General features: G+C 42.4%; 1 protein-coding gene across 3 annotated transcripts in view; it reads right to left on the bottom strand.

The window, feature by feature from the left end:
• Positions 1-20,829, bottom strand: part of ST8SIA2 (ST8 alpha-N-acetyl-neuraminide alpha-2,8-sialyltransferase 2) — a 181,206-nt gene that overhangs the window by 76,440 nt on the left and 83,937 nt on the right. The window contains exon 1 of one of the 3 annotated variants that reach the window (XM_069965362.1): positions 17,456-17,579. The exons of 1 other annotated variant lie outside the window; for it this stretch is intronic. The gene's annotated coding sequence lies outside the window, so the exon portion shown is untranslated. Of the gene's footprint in view, positions 1-13,475; positions 13,558-17,455; positions 17,580-20,829 lie in introns of those variants that run through there. One more of the 3 variants, XM_069972082.1, reaches the window with a different exon arrangement.

Raw genomic sequence — 20,829 nt, 5'->3', positions numbered from 1 at the left:
TCAGTTTAAGATGTAAAAGATTTGTCACATTTAATTACAAGATCTATTTCCAAACAAATTAGTAGCTATCTCCTATTCTGTTTCTAAGCTATAATGGAGCAGAGAAACTTGTACTAAACTTTTCATTACCATAGGATTGTCCACTACTATGGATTGGATAAGCAGAATGAATTATAATTTCTTCAGGTTTATTTTTTTACATAGTGAAAACCTAGGACCCTTTTAAGCAGGTCAGCACTTACCTCTACAGGAAAAATTCACTTTTCTCCTACTTACAGGATAGGGGAAAAGTAGGAGGTCACAGGGGGCCCGACCTCTGTACCCCCACTAATCTTTGTAGCAGGCCTTTCTGGTTTTGGTATGAATAGAGCCGCGTGTCCGGAAGCGACCTGCTGCTCTATTTAGTCCTTTGAAGCAATGAAAAGAGCTGAGTACACCATAAGAGCGCTGTACTTGGCTATTCCTGTCGGCTCAATAGGAATGAATAAAGCCGCAGGTCATATGCCAAGCTCTATTCATAACAGAGGCGGCATGGCCCGATATGAAGATTGTTGGGGGGTACAAAGGTAGGACCCCCTCCAACCTCCTACTTTTCCCCTTTCCTGTGGGTAGGGGGAAAATAATTTTTTTCTGGACAACCTTTTAATAATTGTGCTGCCAGGGCCGCATGAATGAACACTGGATGGTTCATGTGACCCTTCACTTACATCACTGTTGAGTGCACATCTCTTGTTTACACAGGGAGATGTGTGGTCAGTTATTTTTAGGGCTGCACAATCCCAGAGATCACTTGATAAGCAAGCATTTGCTTGGAATAATTAGCCTGTTACTGAGTCGTATATACTGTAGGTAAAAAAAAAAAAAAACTCTGATTATGTGAATAATAATTTACCACTTTAATGGTTCCAATAAAATAAATCTTTGTGATTTAATAAGCAATAGTTTTTTTGTTCTTTTACATGGTTTAGTATTAACCATTTCACCAATACGAATAGATACCATCCACTACAAAACCTTTAACTAGGACAATATAGGCTAAGGCTGTCTGTTCTTTACTTTGTTCTTTAATTGATTTGAGAGCACGCCCAACGGTGTCCGCAAGTCAATGTTGAAAAAAAGAACATTCCTGCAGAGGTATCAGCTACAGGAATGTCCTGAATGCAGCCCGGCGTCCGACAGTTTAAAAGCTATGCAAAGGACGCTGTTAAACCAAGTGTGAACATAGACTCATAGGATTCATCCATTTTAATCTGAAGCCACAGATCGAACAGCGCAGTCATGGGGAAGTCGGTGCCGCAGTCCGTTTTTCGGACCACGGCCCGGTTCCCGTGCATGGCGCTGTTCTATGCACGGGAACCGGCCGGTGCTCAAGCACTGGAGGTAGGCCGGCCCGCCCCCAGTGGGAGGGAATTCCCTCCCCTGTATGATGCGGCTCCATTAGAATGAATGGAGCCGCGTCATACAGGGGAGGGAATTCCCTTCCACTGGGGGCGGCCCGGCCCGCCTCCAGTGCTTGAGCACCGGCCGGTTTCGGTGCATAGAACAGCGCCGTGCACGGGAACCGGGCAGTGGTCTGAAAAACCTGGTGGTACATCCTCTTTAACCACCAGGTACATCCTCTTTAATCTGAAGCCACGGATCGAACGGCTCAGTCACGGTGAAGCCAGTGCCGCGGTCCGTTTTTTGGACCGCGGCCCGGTTCCCGTGCACGGCGCTGTTCGATCCGTGGCTTCAGAGTAAATAGGATGTACCTGGTGGTTAAAGAGGATGTACCACCAGGTTTTTCAGACCACGGGAACCGGGCTGTGGTCTGAAAAACCTGGTGGTACATCCTGTTTAACCACCAGGTACATCCTCTTTAATCTGAAGCCACAGATCGAACCGGGCCGTGGTCTGAAAAACCAGGTGGTACATCCTCTTTAAAGACTAATGGAGTAACTTTTTTATTATTATAATTATTAATTTTGTCTATTTGTGTATTATTTAATACAGTTCAGGTTTTAGCTGACATTATGAATTGAAAATGAAGCTGCCTGTTTTGTGCATAGCAATATGATAGTTTTACTGGCAAGGCAAGGAAAATGTGATTACAGAGATTGATAACATAATTCTGAAATTCTGAATGTTTCTTTTTCAGTATGTCTTGAAATATAATGATGGACAGTGATGAAACAGGCAAGAAATGCAGTGACATATATCATGAATGATTGTTTTATAAAGATCAAAATCTTTAGTCATTTCTCATAAATTGTTTTTGAAGCACAGCAATCCCAATGTCAAACCATTTTTATTGTCATTTTTAACATTATGCATGGCCCAATCCTTATGAATAAAATGACGGCATAGGGAATGAGCAGGGTAAGTCAGATAGTGACCTCCCAAGTCCTATCTTCATCCTGTTGTGTTAATGTTCCCAGTATATAATAATACTACAGTTTACAATAGGAGCTCTATTTTCAGGCCCAATACAACTATTGATTGCTCGTGCATGTTCCACATGAATAGATTCCTGAAAGGTCACAGACAACTTTTTCTAAATTATCTTCGCTCAGCTAGTGGTTTTTAGAGTCCGCTGTGAGTAAATCTCAACAAAGGATGATGAGAAACGCATGAAATAGTAGATTTTACCCAAGACTAATATGTGTTTCTTTTTATTGTTTCATTGCGGAACAAAGTTAATTTGTATGTGATCCCTATAGGAACGCAAACCCCACAGATTCGGAAGACACAGCAAAGTAGTTGTTTCTGTAGGTAATAGGAAAAGGTAATGTTCTGAAGGAAGACATAAACATTTCCACAATACTAGTTTTCAATATGACTTTGTGGAACATTTTTAAATTTGAAGAGTATTCCCTGTATTGATAGAAAGATGACTCTCTAAACAACTAAAATCTAAAAAATAAAGAAATTGTTAGACAGTTGTTAAACACAATTTCTTGAAGCTCTAAAAGCCCACGTCTACAGAATACTGCAGTTCCCTATCCAAACTTGAAGAACTATATACAGTATTGTGCCCTTATGCTTCCAAAAGCGGGCAAAGCGTGGCAGAGAAATTCATTTACCAGTGACCATTTAGATCTTTTCTTATGATATGCAGTACAATGAGAAAAAAAAAACAAGATTCCTGGATAAATTTCCTGGCACTGCCACAAATTCTTTTACAACATTTGTAAAATAAAAATAAAAAAACAGTATAAAATCATGAAAATGGTAATAATGTGTTTCAGTCTTAACTCCCTTCCTCAGATTGCAGATTTCAAAATTTGAAAAATACTAAGCTTAAATACTGTGTGTAAACAAAACCTAAGCCTGTATTTCGGCACAAAAAATGCAATAATCCAATAAATTAGCAAAACAAAAATGTACTAATTTCTTCAAAAATAACCATACAGTACCTTTCCTGTAATCGCTTAGATTGTATAAAAATTACAGTCATGTACAGTATTAAGAGTGTCTCTCTTCATAGCCACTACCATCTGAACAGTCTCAAACACAGAACCCAGAGGTGTAGCTAGGCTCTCCTGCACCCTGGGCAAAGATTACCTCCCCCTCCCTTGTGTGCGCAGTAAGCACAGGGGGGCCCATGTTGTCCCTTCACTGCTGGTATATATATATATATATATATATATATATATATATAATATATATTTTTCTAAATATTTTTTTAATGAAGTTTAGATAAGCGATAGTGATGAGCGAATACTGTTCAATCGAATAGATATTCTATCGAATAGTAAGGTATTCGATCTGTCGAATACTATCGAATAGTTCGCCGAATATTCAATAAATATTCGATAAGCGTTCAAATCCCCAGCTTCCGGTTTTTACCTCTAAGTGGTCGAATAGATGTTTTTTAATAATCGAATACTTGTTCCCATTGACTTTAATTCGCTCATCACTAACAAGTGATTGTTTAGATGAGCCATTCGCTCATCTCTACTGGCAGCACTAGTGGGGTGTTCACAATATGTGACCATTTTTTAACCCCTTCAAGACCAAGCCTATTTGCACCTAAAAGACCAGGCTCATTTTTCAAAATCTGACCTGTCTCACTTTATGCTCTTATAGCTCAGTGATGCTTTAACGTATGCTAGCGATTTTGAGATTGTTTTTTCATCACATATGGCACTTTATATTAGTGGCAAAATTTGGTCACTACTTTGTGGGTTTTTTGTGAAAAACATCAAAATATCATGACAAATTGAAAAAATTTGCATTTTATGAACTTTGAAATTCTCTGCTTTTAAAAAAGAAAGTTGTATCACATAAATTAGTTACTAAGTCACATAACCGATATGTCCTCTTTATTCTGGCTTCATTTCATAAACATATTTTACTTTTTTAGGGTGTTACGGGGCTTAGAAATTTATCAGCAAATTACCACATTTTCGTAAAAGTTTCCAAAACTGATTTTTTTAGGGACCAGTTCTTTTCTTAAGTTGATTTAGGAGGCTTGTATACTGGAAACCCCCATAAGTGACCCCATTTTGGAAACTAGACACCTTAAAGAATTAATCTAGGGGTATAATGAGCATTTTAACCCTACAGGGGCTGGAGGAAAGTATTCACCATTAGGCCGTAAAAAAATGAAAAATTACAATTTTCCAATAATATGTATGTTTAGATTAAAGTTTCTCATTTTCAAAAGGAACATGAGAGAAAACGCACCCCAAAATTTGTAACGCAGGTTCTCTTGAGTACTACGGTACCCCATATGTGGGCGTAAACCACTGTATGGGCACACAGCGGGGCTCAGAAGGAAGGGAGCGCCATCTAGCTTTTCCATTGCAGATTTTGCTGAAGAAGTTTCCGAGCGCCAGGTGCATTTGCAGTGCCCCTGTAGTGTCAGCAGAGAGAAAAACCCCCATAGGTCACCCCATTTTGGAAAGTACACCCCTCAAAGAATTCATCTTGGGGTAGGATGAGCATTTTGACCCCACAGGTGTTAGAGGAAAGTATTCTAAATTAGACAGTAAAAATGAAAAACTCAAATTTTTCCAATAATATGTTCCTTTAGTTTCAATTTTCTCCATTTCACGAGGAACAGGAGAGAAAATTCTCCCCAAAATCTGTAACGCAGGTTCTCCTGAGTAAAAAGGTACCTCATATGTGGGCATAAACCACTGTATGGGCACACAGCAGGGCTCAGAACGGAAGGAGTGCCAATTAGCTTTTTCAATGCAGATTTTGCTGAAGAAGTTTCTGAGCGCCAGGTGCGTTTGCAGTGCCCCTGTAGTGCCAGCGGAGTAAAATCTCCCCCATAGTCACCCCATTTTGGAAAGTACACTCCTCAAATAATTCATTTTGGGGTGTGGTGAGCATTTTGACCCCACAGGTATTAGAGGAAAGTATTCAAAAGTAGACAGTAAAAATGAAAAACTCGAATTTATCCAATAATATGTTCCTTTAGTTTAAAATTTCTCAATTTCAAAAGGAACAGGAGAGAAAATTCACCCCAAAATCTGTAACGCAGGTTCTCCTGAGTAGAACGGTACCGCATATGTGGGTATAAACCACTGTATGGGCACACAGCCGGGCTCAGAAGGGAAGGAGCGCCAATTAGCATTTTCCGTGCAGATTTTTCTGAAGAAGTTTCTGAGCGCCAGGTGCATTTGCAGCGCCCCTGTAATGTCTACAGAATAGACCCCCCCCCAAAAGTCACCCCATTTTGGAAAGTACACCCCTCAAAGAATTCATCCTGGGGTAGGATGAGCATTTTGGCCCCACAGGTATTAGAGGAAAGTATTCAAAATTGGCCAGTAAAAATGAAAAACTTGAATTTTTCCAATAATATGTTGGTTTAGTTTGAAATTTCTAAATTTCACAAGGAACATGAGAGAAAACGTACCCCAAAATCTGTAACGCAGGTTCTCCCGAGTACAACGGTACCCCATATGTGGGCATAAACCACTGTATGGGCACACAGCAGGGCTCAGAAGGGAAGGAGTGCCAATTTGCTGGAGCAAAACAGTAGCTAGTAATAGTTATTAGAATAGCGCAGTTACTAAAATAAAATAAAAAAAATTAGATTACAGGTAATGTGGGGTGGTTCCGGGTAATTTGGAGGTGGTTATGGGCAGTATGGGGTGGTTACGGGCAGTCTGAGGTGGTTACAGGTAATCTGGGGTGGTTACGGGTAATCTGGGGTGGATACCGTCAACATGGGGAGGTCACGGGCAACCTGCTGTGGTTACGGCAACCTGGGGTGGTTACAGGCAACCTGGGGTGGTTACAGGCAACCTGGGGTGGTTACAGGTAACCTGGGGTAAATACGGACAACCTGCTGTGGTTACAGACAATCTAGGGTGGTTACAGGCAACCTGCTGTGGTTACGGGCAACGTGGGGTGGTTACAGACAGTCTGGGGTGGTTACAGACAATCTAGGGTGGTTACAGACAATCTGGGGTGGTTACAGGCAACCTGCTGTGGTTACGGATAAATTGAAGTGCTAATAGGTAATCTGAGGTGGGTACCTGTAATCTGACGTGGTTGCGGGCAATCTGGAGGGGGTCACTGGCAATTTGGGGTGGTTAGAGGCAAGGTGCGGTGGTCAGAGGCAAGGTGCGGTGGTCAGAGGCAAGGTGCGGTGGTCAGAGGGGACGTGCGGTGGTCAGTGGCGACGTGCGGTGGTCAGTGGCGACGTGCGGTGGTCAGTGGCGACGTGCGGTGGTGAGAGGCGACGTGCGGTGGTCAAAGGCGACGTGCGGTGGTCAGAGGCGACGTGCGGTGGTCAGAGGCGACGTGCGGGGGTCAGAGGCAAGGTGCGGTGGTCAGATGCGACGTGCGGTGGTCAGACGCGATCTGCGGTGGTTGCGTGCAATCTGGGGGGTTACATGTAATCTAGCATGATTACGGGCAACTTGGGGTGGTTATGCGCAACCTGCGGTGGTTACGGGCAACCTGGAGGGGTTACAGACAATCTAGAATTGTTACGGATAGACTGAAGTGCTTATAGGTAATCTGGGGTGGGTACATGTAATTTGGGGTGGTTACAGGCAATCTGGGGTGATTACGGACAATCTGGAGGGGGTCACTGGCAACGTGCGGTGGTTACGGGCAGTGTGCGGTGGTTACGGGCAACGTGCGGTGGTTATGGGCAACGTGCGGTGGTTGCGGTCAACGTGCGGTGGTTACGGGTAATCTGGGGGGTTACGTGCAATCTGACGTGATTACGGACAACCTGGGGTGGTTACGGGCTAGCTGCGGTAGTTACGGGTAATCTGGGGGGGTTAGTGGTAATTTGGGAGTAAACTGCAATTATTACTATAATAGAAAGTGTGTGTTTTATTTTTTTGTATGTTTGTCACTTTTTGTACTTTTCACATTCTTTTTCACTGTATTACTATGATTACTGTGATATTTTCTATCACAGTAATCATAGTTTAGTGACAGAGACCAAATTGGTCTCTGTCACTTTAAATTTTCAGAGCTGGCTGGTTGTGGCGTGCATGCGCACTTCATAACCAGCCAGGACACCGAGGAGGAAGGAGCTCCAGGATCAGGTGAATATATTGGGTAGGGGAGGGTGACTCGGGGACGGGGGTGACTGGGGGGGTGGGGGGCGACTGGGGGGGTGGGGGGACATCACTTTTTATCCCCTGTCACCAATCATTCATGGTGACAGGGGATAAAATGTTCCGGCGGCACATGGCACAAGCGATCAGCGGTATATAGTATATACCGCTGATCGCTTGTACCGGGACCCCACAGGGGGGTCCCCGATGACTGCCCCATGCTCTCCGCTACCTCCGGTGGCAGAGAGCATGGGGTTTTCATTAATTTTTACAAAGAGATCACTGTGAACAGACATTAGTCTGTTCACAGTGATCGCGGCGGCCATCTTGGATCTGATGGCCGCCGCGGGGAGGGGGGGTTAGATACCGGGGCACTAGGGGGGCTGGTCTGGGGTCTGATTTTAACTATTTCATCTCCCCCCACCGTGGATTAACGGTGGGGGGAGATGAAATATAGCGGCGGCACCGGCCCATTAGTGACCGCCGTTTCGGCGGTCACTAAGGGGTTAATGGGGGTCAGCTGCGGGATCGCAGCTGATTCTCATTATCTCCGGTGCCTCACTCAGATGAGAGCGGGATCGCTGTCCCTGCAGCGATCCCATTCTCATCACAAACCCCCGTCAAAGCAGGAACGTATATGTACATTCCTACTGCACGGGGCATGTGCAATAGGAATGTATATATACAGATGGCTGACGTGAAGGGGTTAAAGTACTTCTATTTTTCCCATTTAAAATTCGGTCCCTAAGTACCTTAACGAAGGCGCCTTTTTCTCCACTCCCTGTTGTCTGTACCTGAGGAGGCGCCGTTGTCTCCACTCCCTGCTGTCTGTACCTGTGAATTAGGAGGCAAAGCTTCCTGATCCTCCAGTGTGACACCCAGTGTAAGGTTATTCTATGGTGCCGTCTCCTAATGCACAGGTATGCTCAGCAGTAGAGTTGATCGAACCTCGGGAAATCCTAGGTTTGATCGAACTTGAACATTCGCAAACCTGCCGCATTTGATTGCTGATGCCTTACCGGTCCGTGGGGAAGGAGGAGACTGCCCGGGTATGGCCTGGAATTCCGGAATTCAGCCTATTACCTAGACTATAACCTAAGCTGAATCCCAGAATTCCAGGCGGTACCCGGGCACTCTCCTCCTTTCCTACGGACCAGGCAGGCATCAGCAATCAAATGCGGCAGGTTTGTGAATGTTCAAATTCAATCAAACCTAGGCAACAACAACAATACCTCCAGTAAGGTTTTACATCACCAAATTCAAAATAGAAATAATTTAGAAAAATGACTCTTGTATCATGGTCGCTGTATATACAGATACAGGTGCTTTATAGATTGGCGTAGGGAACCTTGGCTGTCCAGCTGTTGCAAAACTACAACTCCCATCATACATGGACAGTCAAAGCTAAAACGTTGGCTGTCCAGACATGATGGGAGTTGTAGTTCTGCAACAGCTGGAGAGCCAAGGTTCCATACCTCTGCAGATAGTAGGTTAGGTTTATATAAATGTGATATATATTTAGAGAGGGCAGTTATTAAGGAGTTAAGTATATAATAATGTACAACCAGACCAGACCCCTAAATAGACACTGGACACTCTTGTGTGTCTCCCCCCATCCCAGACTGGTGTCACCCTGTACCCCCCTGCCCCCCTCTCCACTCCAGACTGGGCATCCTTCACCCCCCTCCCCAGACTGTGCACCCGATTGTCATCCCCTTTCCACACACCTGTATTTTCTTTCTTCCTCCTCCATAGTGCAGTGTACATACAGGACCTGCGGTGACATCAAAGTCACATGTCAAGGTCCTTCACCATTTACACAGTAACTTTTGCTGCACAAAATCTTGGTAAAAACACAGCAATTTTGCACAAACAGCAGCGAGGAGACAGTACAGTATGGGAAATACCTCTTTTGATCAAGTTAAAATCATCTCCTGTCTCCCCACACTGACAGAGGGCAAGACTAGTGATGAGCGAACATGCTTGGTACTCGTTCGAGTACTAAGTTACTCGATGGTACTCGTTACTTGGACGAGCATCTTGCGATACTCGAGAAAATCTCATCATCTGTTTCCAGTAAGTTTGTACGCTATTTCTCAGCCAATAAACATGCAGGAGACTCTTTGGTACATCCTGCGATCACGTGAGACCCAAACATTTCAATAGCAGTGATTGGTTGGCCATATCAGATGACCCTGCCATATAAAAATTGCGGCCGGTAGTGCTCGCTTTAGACGCTTTTTCAAGGCAGGATTGACCAGGCCTTTCACCAGTTACTTCTATCCTTCCTTGGATGTTGTTGTAGCCTTTTTGAAGGCAGGATTGACCAGGCCTTTCACCAGTAGCTTTTATCCTTCCTTGGATGTTTTAGCCGTTTTGAAGACAGGATTGACCAGGCCTTTCACCAGTAGCTTCTATCCTTCCTTGGATGTTGTTGTAGCCTTTTTGAAGGCAGGATTGACCAGGCCTTTTAACAGTAGCTTCTATCCTTCCTTGGATATTGTATTAGCCGTTTTGAAAGCAGGATTGACCAGGTCTTTTAAATAGACAGGCTACTGCACTTGCCCTCTTTTAGAGACTTTTTAAAGGATTAAAAGTGTATTCATTCGATCAAATCAAATTCCACAGCCTCTTAAGAAGACTGTATTGTTGTTCTTCGTCCCTACCTCCAAAGATATGCCTCTCACGCACAACTGCATGAGGTGGTGAGGCTAAATCTAGCCATAATCTGGCTATTTTTATTTGATGATTGTTTTGTCCATCTTGGTCTGGGTCTGTGGTGTCAGGCTAAGTTTTTCGGTTGTTCATATGCTACCTCTGTTTTTAATGGTTCTCTGTTTCCTCACCCTCATGCTGTGTCAGGCTAAATTTTGGGGTGGTTCATATGCTACCTCTGTTTTTAATGATTCTCTGTGTCCTCACCGCCATGCTGTGTCTGGCCTAATTTTTGGGAGGCTCACTTGCTATCTCACTCACTTTTAATGGTTCTCTGTGTCCTGACTGCCATGCTTTGACATCACTACGTCTGCGGAGAAGCGTGACTGGTTGCTGGGGGCCCACTGATTGCGTCCCAAAACCAGCCAGCTGTGTTATCTTTTTTTTTGTGTGTAGCCGCGGCCAGGGCCTCACCACCCCTGGTCGATCGGCATCAGGTGTACCCTTGATTGTGACTGACAGCTGGCCTAGCCAGTTAGCTGTCAGCTCCTAGGTTCGTGTCCACTATAAATCCCAGCCCCTGGCCTCACTCCAATTTTTGGGGAGGCTCACTTGCTTCCTCACTCACTTTTAATGGTTCTCTGTGTGCTTACTGCCATGCTGTGTCTGACCTAATTTTTTGGAGGCTCACTGGCTACCGCTTCTACCTTGGTCACACTGTTCTCACCCCCTTGCTGTGTCAGGCTAAATTTTGCGGTGGTTCATATGCTACCTCTGTTTTTAATGGTTCTCTGGGTATTCACAGCCATGCTGTGTCAGGCAAAGTTTTTGGGTGGTTCATCATATGCTACCTCTGTTTTAATGGTTCCCTGTGTTCTCATTGCCATGCTGTGTCAGGCTGAGTTTTTGGGTGGTTCATATGCCTACCTCTGTTTTAACCAGGCTATTGCCCAGAAATTGCAATAATGGTGTGGTTAGGCAGCCTCAGAGGCATCCATGCATGCTGCCCTTGCTGTTTCCTGTGCATTTCCGTTGTGTTTCCATCATTTTCTGAGGTTGACAGGTTTTAACATGACCTTTCCTCTACCAGACTTGGGTCCCCTGCAAAAATGCTCGAGTTTCCCATTGACTTCAATGGGGTTCGTTACTTGAAACTAGCACTCGAGTATGGGGAGATATTCGTCTCAAAGAACGAGCACCCTAGCATTTTAGTACTCGCTCATCCACTGTGATCCTTCTCTCTCTGCTCCCTGTGATGGCGCCCCCCCCCCCCCCCGGTTTCTGCGCCCTGGGCAGCTGCCCCTCCCTCCCCCCGCCCCACCTCCTCATTACGGCCCTGACAGAACCCCTACATTCCTAAGAGACATGCCGTTCCTTCTGGTTTTGATCTTTGTGGAAACTGGATGATGATTTAAGATATATGTCATAGATTTGTATCAAATATTTGAAGACCACAACATATAAGCGATGTTCACACACTTGAGGAAAAAAATGGATCGAATAAAATGTCATGTGAAAATATCAATACACTGGTATACATCATTTACCAATCACTAATGCATTGGTGCAGCTCTTTTCTGGTTTATATGGAAACAGTTCCATTATCTATTATTAATTTGTCATTTATACTGAATCAACTGAATCTACTTTTGGCAAAAATATCATGTACACCAGTTTCTACTTCTTTATTCTAGGTCTTTGCTGTGTTCCTGAAAATTATTGATTCTCCTGTTCATACTTAGAGTTCATACTTAGAAGTTATTCTTCACATTTCTCTTGAACTTGGCTTGTGAATTTACTATAAATAACTTATCTTTGGCACGTCTTCACATATGAAAGATTCCAGACTTGTATAAAATCAAGTTCACAGTTTGTTATAATAAATTCTTTTGACAAAGGAGTCACGTTAATACAGACATTCATCGCGTGTATTTTAACAGAATGTATGAAAAGAAATATTTCATCCTTGCAGTTGATGCAATGTAATGCACTCTTGGAAAATACAGCAGTTTCCTGGTCATATGGTCATGCTTGGGCCAACCCACAGAACATGAAGACACCAGAGCTGCAGAAAGTCAAAGAAATAGGTTTTAAAGAGGACCTGTCAGCCGAGATGCCGTGGTGGAGCACGCTCGTGGTGGAGCTCAGCATACTTAACCCTCAGTGCTCCATCATTTTCTATGGACGTCGGACTCATCTCTATGGACGTCGGACTCATTTCTACTGCTTTGCATAACGCGCGCTCAGCTTCAGCCCGTGATTTCGCCGCCCAGGGAACGGGTCCAGGAGCAGGACTTCTAAGTCGGCCTCAACCGACTAATATAATATATATACTAATATATATATTTTTTTCCATTTCATGGAATTAGCCCTTTAACTTAATGATATATATCATATGATATTTAATTTGGTTATTGCTTTCACTTTGCTAAACTACAATTCTTACCAAAATACAATACAATACCAAACTACAATTCTTACCAAAATACAATACAATACTAAAGAAAGAAGTGGACACAGTGTGCAGAATACTTTACTGGTGCTGCAACACAAACATCGGGTGCCAGCTGTAACTGCTATGGGTCCTGTGCAGCAGAGGAGCCCACCCTGGCAAATGTGGTCAGCCTCCAAGGTACTAGCTATGGCACTGACAGCAACCAACCTCCACCCCCCACCCCCGGGCAGTGGCTTACAGCAGAACGAAAAACTGGGAGTTATGCTGGAGGACTGCACTGGACTGAGTATGTGGTGGGTGGAGGCCCATATAGGATTCATAGAGCCCTGTACATTTTTTTTTACTAAGGAGCGCCATGAATCCTAGCTACAACCCTAACTAGCACAAATCCATTAACTATCAGCTAGTGACCATGTTTGGTTCATTTCTAGCACTGACAATAGTTTCCACTCTTTCCTATCACTCGTTTCACTTTTTTCACTCAGTGGATAGCTGCACATTTGAATCCAAGTGAAAACTGGTACTCAAGCAAGAAATCATCCCAACATAGTCCTTATCTGGCTACATTCGGGCCATATAAGTAGATGTAGTCTGTACCAGTCCATACATAGATTAGTCGACACCAGATTTTGACAGGGTGCCGAAGTATCCTTGGTAGGCACAATTATGGTGTGGATGTACCCTGAAAAGTAGAACAATAAACAAGCATATAAACCCTATCTGTGCTTTCAGTTACTTTAATTAAATACATGTGACAGATTTTTTTTAAAGTATCTCTTCGTCTTGAGACAAGGACGTCCAATGCACAGTACAGTATGCATACCTCCCTCCCCCACAGCAGCTGTCCTCACCCTTTAATATTTTAGCAGCCTTATTTTTCCTTTCTTGTTCTCATGGATGAAGCCGTAGAAGCCCTCTACACAGCGTTGCTTCCTCTACCTCAGGTGATCAGCAATATTTTTCTGTTTTCTATGTAGGCAGGAACGGAATTTTAGTGTGTGTCACCCACAGCTGATAAAAGCTACTGCAAATTTTATGAATTTACAAGTAAAAAACACAGCAGGATCTCTATTATGCATACTCTCAGAGACAAACAGACACTTTGAAGAGCTGTTGGAGAAGTTTCTTTAAAAATAGGTTTTTATCGGACGTAAAAAAAAACATTAAAAAATAAAAATGGAAATGAGGCTTCGAAAGAAAGAACGATGGCCAGTTGGGAGAAATAAAAACATTATGAACGACATCAGTCCTTCCATAGATAATAACTGTGTCGTCCTACAGCCTGTTGTGCTGTAGAACAGTTCCATTTCTCAGCAAGGTATTTTCCTTATTCCACAGCTCTTTGGAATAAACTGCTGTCATAATCCACTATAACAATACCGTGTATTGAAAAGTTATCGATAAAGGCCTGCCCGGCGGCTAATGCCATGCACACTGCTCGCATCTGCTATGCCTGAAAACACTCACGCAGCAGTCTCTGAATGTATTCCTTCAATCTCGGCTAAGTCTTTCCTTTCTATTTCTGAAGTTCTATCTAATATCTGCTGTATGGATCACTTCCAAAAACGCCATAAAGTTTCATGTAATGGGCCCAGCTCATTATTTGTGAATTGGGAGATAAGTGAATCCAGCATTAGGTTGGCATTTTAGGTTGGCATTGATGCCAGCCCGCAGGCAACAAAAATATATTTTTCTGATGCTGTCAACTTTGAGCTGCTTTAATTTACTGCTCTCTGTACACGGAGTGAAGGTTACGCACGTGGATCACACTCTATAGTTTATTTAAATAGCTGTCATTTTAAATCTGTATACAAAAATGGAGCGATAGGGGTGTAAATCACCGCAAAGTAGAGGAAGAGAGGCGTAAGGTGTTCTCTTCACTAAAAGAACATCACAAGGCTAGCTGGTTTACATTTGTCAATGGTCTATTGATACATTTTTTTTTTTTTAATCTGCTAACACATTGAATGTATTAATGACGTTAGGCTCATTCATTGTAGGTATTCTTCAGTTACTGAAACTAATAGTCATTACACCTCGCAACCTTGGATTAACTGTTCCAGCCACAATGAGATTGAAACTGTATATACTGCTTTCCCTATGCCCCTTTTAAGGGGAAAAGTAGGAGGTTGGGGCTGGGGGCTGACCTCTGTATCCCCTGCTAATCTTCGTATCAGGCCCCACCGATTCTGTTATGAATAGAGCCGCGGGTACAGAGTATGATCCATGGTTCTATTTATTCTTATGGAGCCGTCAGAAAGAGCCGAGAAGAGCACTCTTCCGGCATACTCAACTCTTTGCATTGCTCCATAGGAATGAATAGAGCCATGGGGCACGTGTCATACCTGTGGCTCTATTCATAACAGAGCCAGCAGGGCCCGATACGGAGATCAGCGGGGGTTACAGAGGTAAGATCTCCTACCTATCTTGTGCATAGGGGAAAAGTGAACTTTTCCTGGAATACCCCTTCAGGCTAAATTCATACTAAAATTTCATTAAACAACAGCCGTAGTTGCAGTTTTGCAACCACGGCTGTTATTTAATGAAATTTCAGATTTTAAATGGAATCCTGCTGTAGAAAAAATTGACATGTCTGTTTTGTCTGGCCGCTATTCATTGAATAGCAGCTGCACAAGACTGACAGAGCAGACAATGTAAATAGTGGCTCCGGCCGCACTTTACCTTGTCTGCTACGGGTAATTGTGGGCGCACAGGAATCCCAATTCTAAAGAAATTAAGTTCATCCAGCCATTACTGCAGTACTGGCCGGGATGAACTTCACTGATATCTGCCGTTCTGTGATGCAGCCGGGTCACAAAACGGCTGGCATCTTATGTAGTGTGAACCTTAAGGCCCTATTCCACCAACAGATCAGACGACAAATTAACTGCCAAAGATTTGAAGCCAGACCCAGGAACAGACTATAATCAGAGAACAGGTCATAAAGGAAAGACTGAGATTTCTCCTCTTTTCTAATCCACTCCTGAGTTTGGCTTCAAATCTTTGGCAGATATTCTGTCGTCAGATCTGTTGATGGAATAGGGCGTTAAGGGTGCGTTCAAACATACAGGATCCGCAGAAGATCTGCAGCAAATTTGACCAGATACCTTAAAATAACTATAAAGTTACAGGGTTTACACGCGAGAATAAATGTTTCCTATAAATCAAACTGATTTATTGTGGTCTACATCAATTGTGTTAAACTATCTGGATTCAATGACAGAAACATCTATGACATGGCTGTAAGTCATAAGGCTATTTTTAAAGCACCTAAAACATCCCATGCCTCATAGACAAATCAAATGTGTGCATGGGCACCTGTTACAAGCAAAACACATGTTATGCAGGGTCACATAGCATACTGATGTAACAGGAACGTTAGCATTACATAAACTGTCATGTCTAATAGTGCTAGGATAAGGCATATTCAGTACATCTAAAAGGAACCCAAATAATTTGTGTGTGTGTGTGTGGGGGGGGTTGGGCTTAGGGGGTTGTAAGGGCCTTTATCGTCCCAAGAGTTAGTTATTTTACCACATATTGCAAACTTGTTCTATAATATCAATAGATTATTTATGTGAGAGAACTGCTCTCTTAGGTAAAGAAACATAAATGAAAGAAAAATATAGTATGGTAAAACAGCAGGCATGAGAAGCTTACTGCTCCTTCCAAAATGGGTCTTCTCAGTGGTCAATCACTGGGCCAGCCAGTGGTGTCCAGCCTAAGTCAGTGATTGGCCAACCGATATATACTCCAAGAGGAATTGGGGTCTAAATGTAACACTGGAGACTACCAGCAAGAAAACAACATGTTGCTTTTTAAGTCAATAGGACAAATCCTATTTCTGTTTAGTCAGTGATGTTATTTGTGTTTGGGAGTAAAAGGCGTTGTCCAATGAAGATCAATAGGTCTAAACTGACGCATTATGTAAAAAATAAGCAAATTTCAAATGTACAAGCATTTCTGTGTACTTTTGATATATTTATTAGTACTAATCCATCATGTACCTGTTTTGTTGCCCTTGGTTACAACCCACCATAGACATTTACTGATCCCATTGGTATTGGCAGTTGGTGTTCACTGTACATACAAACATGAGGAGATGTGGGAAAGTGGGTACTATTGCAAGTCAACAGAGGATTAGGGTTCAGAGAGGAAATTAGGAAAGGGATGGGATCCATGGGGGAAAAGAGCTATTTTACTTAAAATCAGCACATTTATACACTACATAAATGTAATCGACACCAACTTCGTAAGTCAACCTCTTTAGATTCCAATTCCCAAGTAAGGCTGGGTTCACACTGTGTTTTTTTGTCCTTTTTTCCGTTTTATGCAAAAAATGTTTGAAAAAAAAGATGAAAAACAAATGAAAATTGATGTATTTGTGTGCGTCCTTTTGATTCATTCTTCCATTGACTTCCATTTATAAACAATAGATAAAAAATTGATCGGAACACATCTGTTTTTTTTAAGAAACACAAAAGTGTGGTCGACCACGTTTTTCTGTACATTAAAAAAAATGCGTTTTGATCTTTTTTTTTAATTTTTTTATATGCAAGTCAATTGAAAAACAGATCAAAACAGATGCACACAAATACATTATTTTTTTATCCATTTTTCATCAGTTTTTTTTTTTTTTGCATAAAACGGATGGAAAAAAAAAACAAACAAAAAAACCCAACAGACTGAAAAAATGCTGTGTGAACCTAGCCTAACTAAGTGAATTCACGTAAGTGGATCATTTCGAATGAATGCACAAACTAAATAGACTACCTTATTGCTCTATATTATGCTAACAAACTATAAAATATATGTATTCCCTGCAACTCACCCCTGTACTTTTCCCTCCTTGCTCAGTATAGCTATAACACATCTTTTTATGTAGCACTACTGAAAAACACTCTGTCTAATTTGCCTATGACTCTTGATCTTGGGCGCTGTCATTCCTCTGTGCGTGCAGCAGGACCTGAGTGCATATGTTATGTGTCTCGTGTAGCTTGGCCATCAGCGGCACATGAGCTTATGACAGTTGAATTCATGTCAGTTCTTGTTACTAATAACCCTAGAGTCACACACAAGCTGCTTAGCCTTCGCGCTATATGCACCAGATAGTCTTTCCTACTCAAGCGGGTTAATCCTCAGCAAAAACCCTCTTTTAAAGGATTTGATATTTTCACATTATAAGTATATGCCTTTCCTAATTACAACCGACGGTTATGTGTAATGTATGAAAATCCTATTGCTCTACCCTGTAAACTACAATATCATTTATTCTGTGACATACAGACGAGACCCCAAAGCAAAAATTAAAATGCTATACTCTGGTGGTCTTAGACCAAAGATACACTACAACTTTGTAGCGCTACAAGATTCACTGGGGCACTAGAGTGCACTATGTAAAAGGGCAAGTATCTGGTGCTTATAGTGTAGTGTAATATGACTGCAATGTCATAAAGTTGGCCTTACAGATATGACACCATCCAAATATTCATTCAACTGGCAACAGTCTCTCCTGATCCCCTCATAAATATGCACAACCAGTGTATGTTCTGAATGGAGGGGGGCGGCCGCCAAATTTATCTATGTATCAGACAGTTAAAGTGACTCTGTACCAACAATCTGCCCACCCCAAACCACTTGTACCTTCGGATAGCTGCTTTTAATTCAAGATCGGTCCTGGGGTCCGTTCGGCAGGTGATGCAGTTATTGTCCTAAAAAAACAACTATTAAACTTGCAACCCTGTGTCAAACTGCCGTGGCCTAGGTTGTGTATGCATTAGGCTGGCACAAACTCTGTCCCTCCTTCCCACCCTCTTCATCATTAGGAATGCTCCGGGCAGATTTTCTACTATTCATCATCTGTGTGAGCACGGCACATCGGCTGGATCGTTATGCAGTATTCAGACAAGTGAGGAATAGGAGAATACCTGGCTAGAGCATTCCTAATGATGAAGAGGGTGGGGAGGAGGGACAGAGAGGTTGTGCCAGCCTAATGCACAGATACTTGCAGGGCTGCAAGTTTAAAAGTTGTTTTTCAGGACAATAACTGCATCACCGGCCGCACGGACAACAGGACACATCTTGGATTAAAAGCAGCAATCCATAGGTACAAGCGGTTTGGGGGTGTCAGATTGTGGGTACAGAGTCGCTTTAAAATCCAATATGACAAGTCCTTTTTTTCCTCTGACGTTAGCCTTTAGGGCAGAGTAAGGCAGCCCACAATGCATATCAGAAGGTTTGGCTGACACATATGTAATGTATATGACCACCTTCAAGTGTATATGTAGTGTCACATTTATTATGCCACCAGCAGTTCCGGTGTCCATTGAAACAACCATGCCAGGTCGGTCCCGTGCACAAGCCCTACTGGATGAGAATGGGGTTCATACATGGAACCAATCTGGTATGGTTGTATGCATAATTTACCTGAACTTCTGGTAGCAGAATGGATTTTGTGCCGATCAGGACAGGGTACATCTTGACAGGTATGCTTTAAGGAAGGGCATGGCGTAATGTGAGAACAGGGTAGTATGACTGCATACACATAGACATTTGCCTTTATAGGCTTTGTCTAGTACAATGAATCACTTCACATGAAAAAAGGTGTTGAATATGTGCTGTTGAATTTCCAGTAAGTAGAACACTCCAGGACTTCAAGCGTTAATCCTTTATAATTCTCAGAGACTTGACTCCTGTGTGTGACTGAAATGGATGAGACACTAAACTCTGCAGTAGAAGATATACAGTACATTCTTGGTAGTGTGGCACTATAGAATACATATAAATAAATGAACATAATAAAACTATTGCTTGCTCAGCATTATCCACCTTAATATAGGAATATTTATTGTACATTTACATCTACACCAAGTACACTTGCCTGAGCTACCTCAGTATGACTTTGATTCTACACAGAAAGTCCATGAATAGTTTGGACTGTACAGCTGGCGTTAATCCAGTTGCGAAGCCTAAACCATGAATAATGATGGTGTCAAGTGTGCTAGCCTTCTATTAATAGCACGCGCGCCTTGAATCCCTAAGCTTTGTACAGAATTTATATACATGAAGCCTAAATGGGGATATATAAAACAAGAGTGTAAGACAAGACTCGGAAATTGCTTGAATGTTATACTACAGTGAATACAAAATACAATTCTTAGCAAGAGCGTAGCATATGTAGATAAATTATTATAGTGGAAGGATAGTAAACAAAGATATTATTTACTGTAATAAAATGATACAATATCCAGGGATATCATCCTTAAAGGGGTTATCCAACATTTTTATCCACTATTTTCCAGAGACAGCATCACTCTTGTCTCTAGTTCTTATGTGGTTTACAATTAAGCTCCACTACGATGGAACTGTGTTGCAAAACCTGCATCCAAACTGGAGACAAGAGTGGTGCTGTCTGTGGAAGAAAGTGGCCATGTTAAGAGTCTCAGGATACCCATTTATTTCAGTAACAAACAGAAAAATGACATAGCAAGTAATGAGTGAAGGGGGGCTCTGTTTTCAGCTATGTCCAGAATATGACAACCATTTTGAAAGCCGCCATATTGGAATGACGTTTTACATGATTGTGTAGCAAATCAGACAAGTCAAGAATACAAAACTCAATTGCTGCATCTGCGAACATTCCCTGTGAAATATAGTTATTTACAAGGCTCAATATTGTTGACCCTCATGCTGAACACAATGCCGAAGGTATTGTTGATGTAAATGTCTGCTTCACATTTAAAAGAAACTTGAAATATAGCAACTTTTAAAATGGTGGCCATGTTCTGGCCTAAAAGATACCGCCACACACACACACACACACACACACACACACACACACACACCTCCTATTACTTTCTGGGGTATTTAGATGTGTAATTTTCCATTCATATCTGAAATTAAAGGGTGTCCTGGGACTTTTGAGGAGACTTACCATGTAGTTTCTGAGGAAGAAGAGGCAAAGCTGTGCCATAGTTATGGGTGTGATCATGAAAATACAGGGCCCAGCCTTGCATCCACATATTGTAGCCCCTATTGGCTGTCACATGCCACAGTACATCCTCTCTTTGGCTCATACCCACAGTCCTGTTTTACTCAGGTTGGTCACATGGGCGTATCTCATTATAGTTGGAGTGTCAGTAGTCTTTAATTAAAAAATTAAATTAAATTAAATTAAGCCCCCAACTGAGAACAGCTGTGGACACA

This window comes from Dendropsophus ebraccatus, chromosome 1 (genome assembly GCF_027789765.1).
Source record: "Dendropsophus ebraccatus isolate aDenEbr1 chromosome 1, aDenEbr1.pat, whole genome shotgun sequence".
In the NCBI taxonomy this organism is placed as follows: Eukaryota; Metazoa; Chordata; class Amphibia; order Anura; family Hylidae; genus Dendropsophus; species Dendropsophus ebraccatus.
The sequence above is the reverse complement of the archived record's forward strand: the minus strand, read 5'-3'. Positions and strand labels throughout refer to the sequence as shown.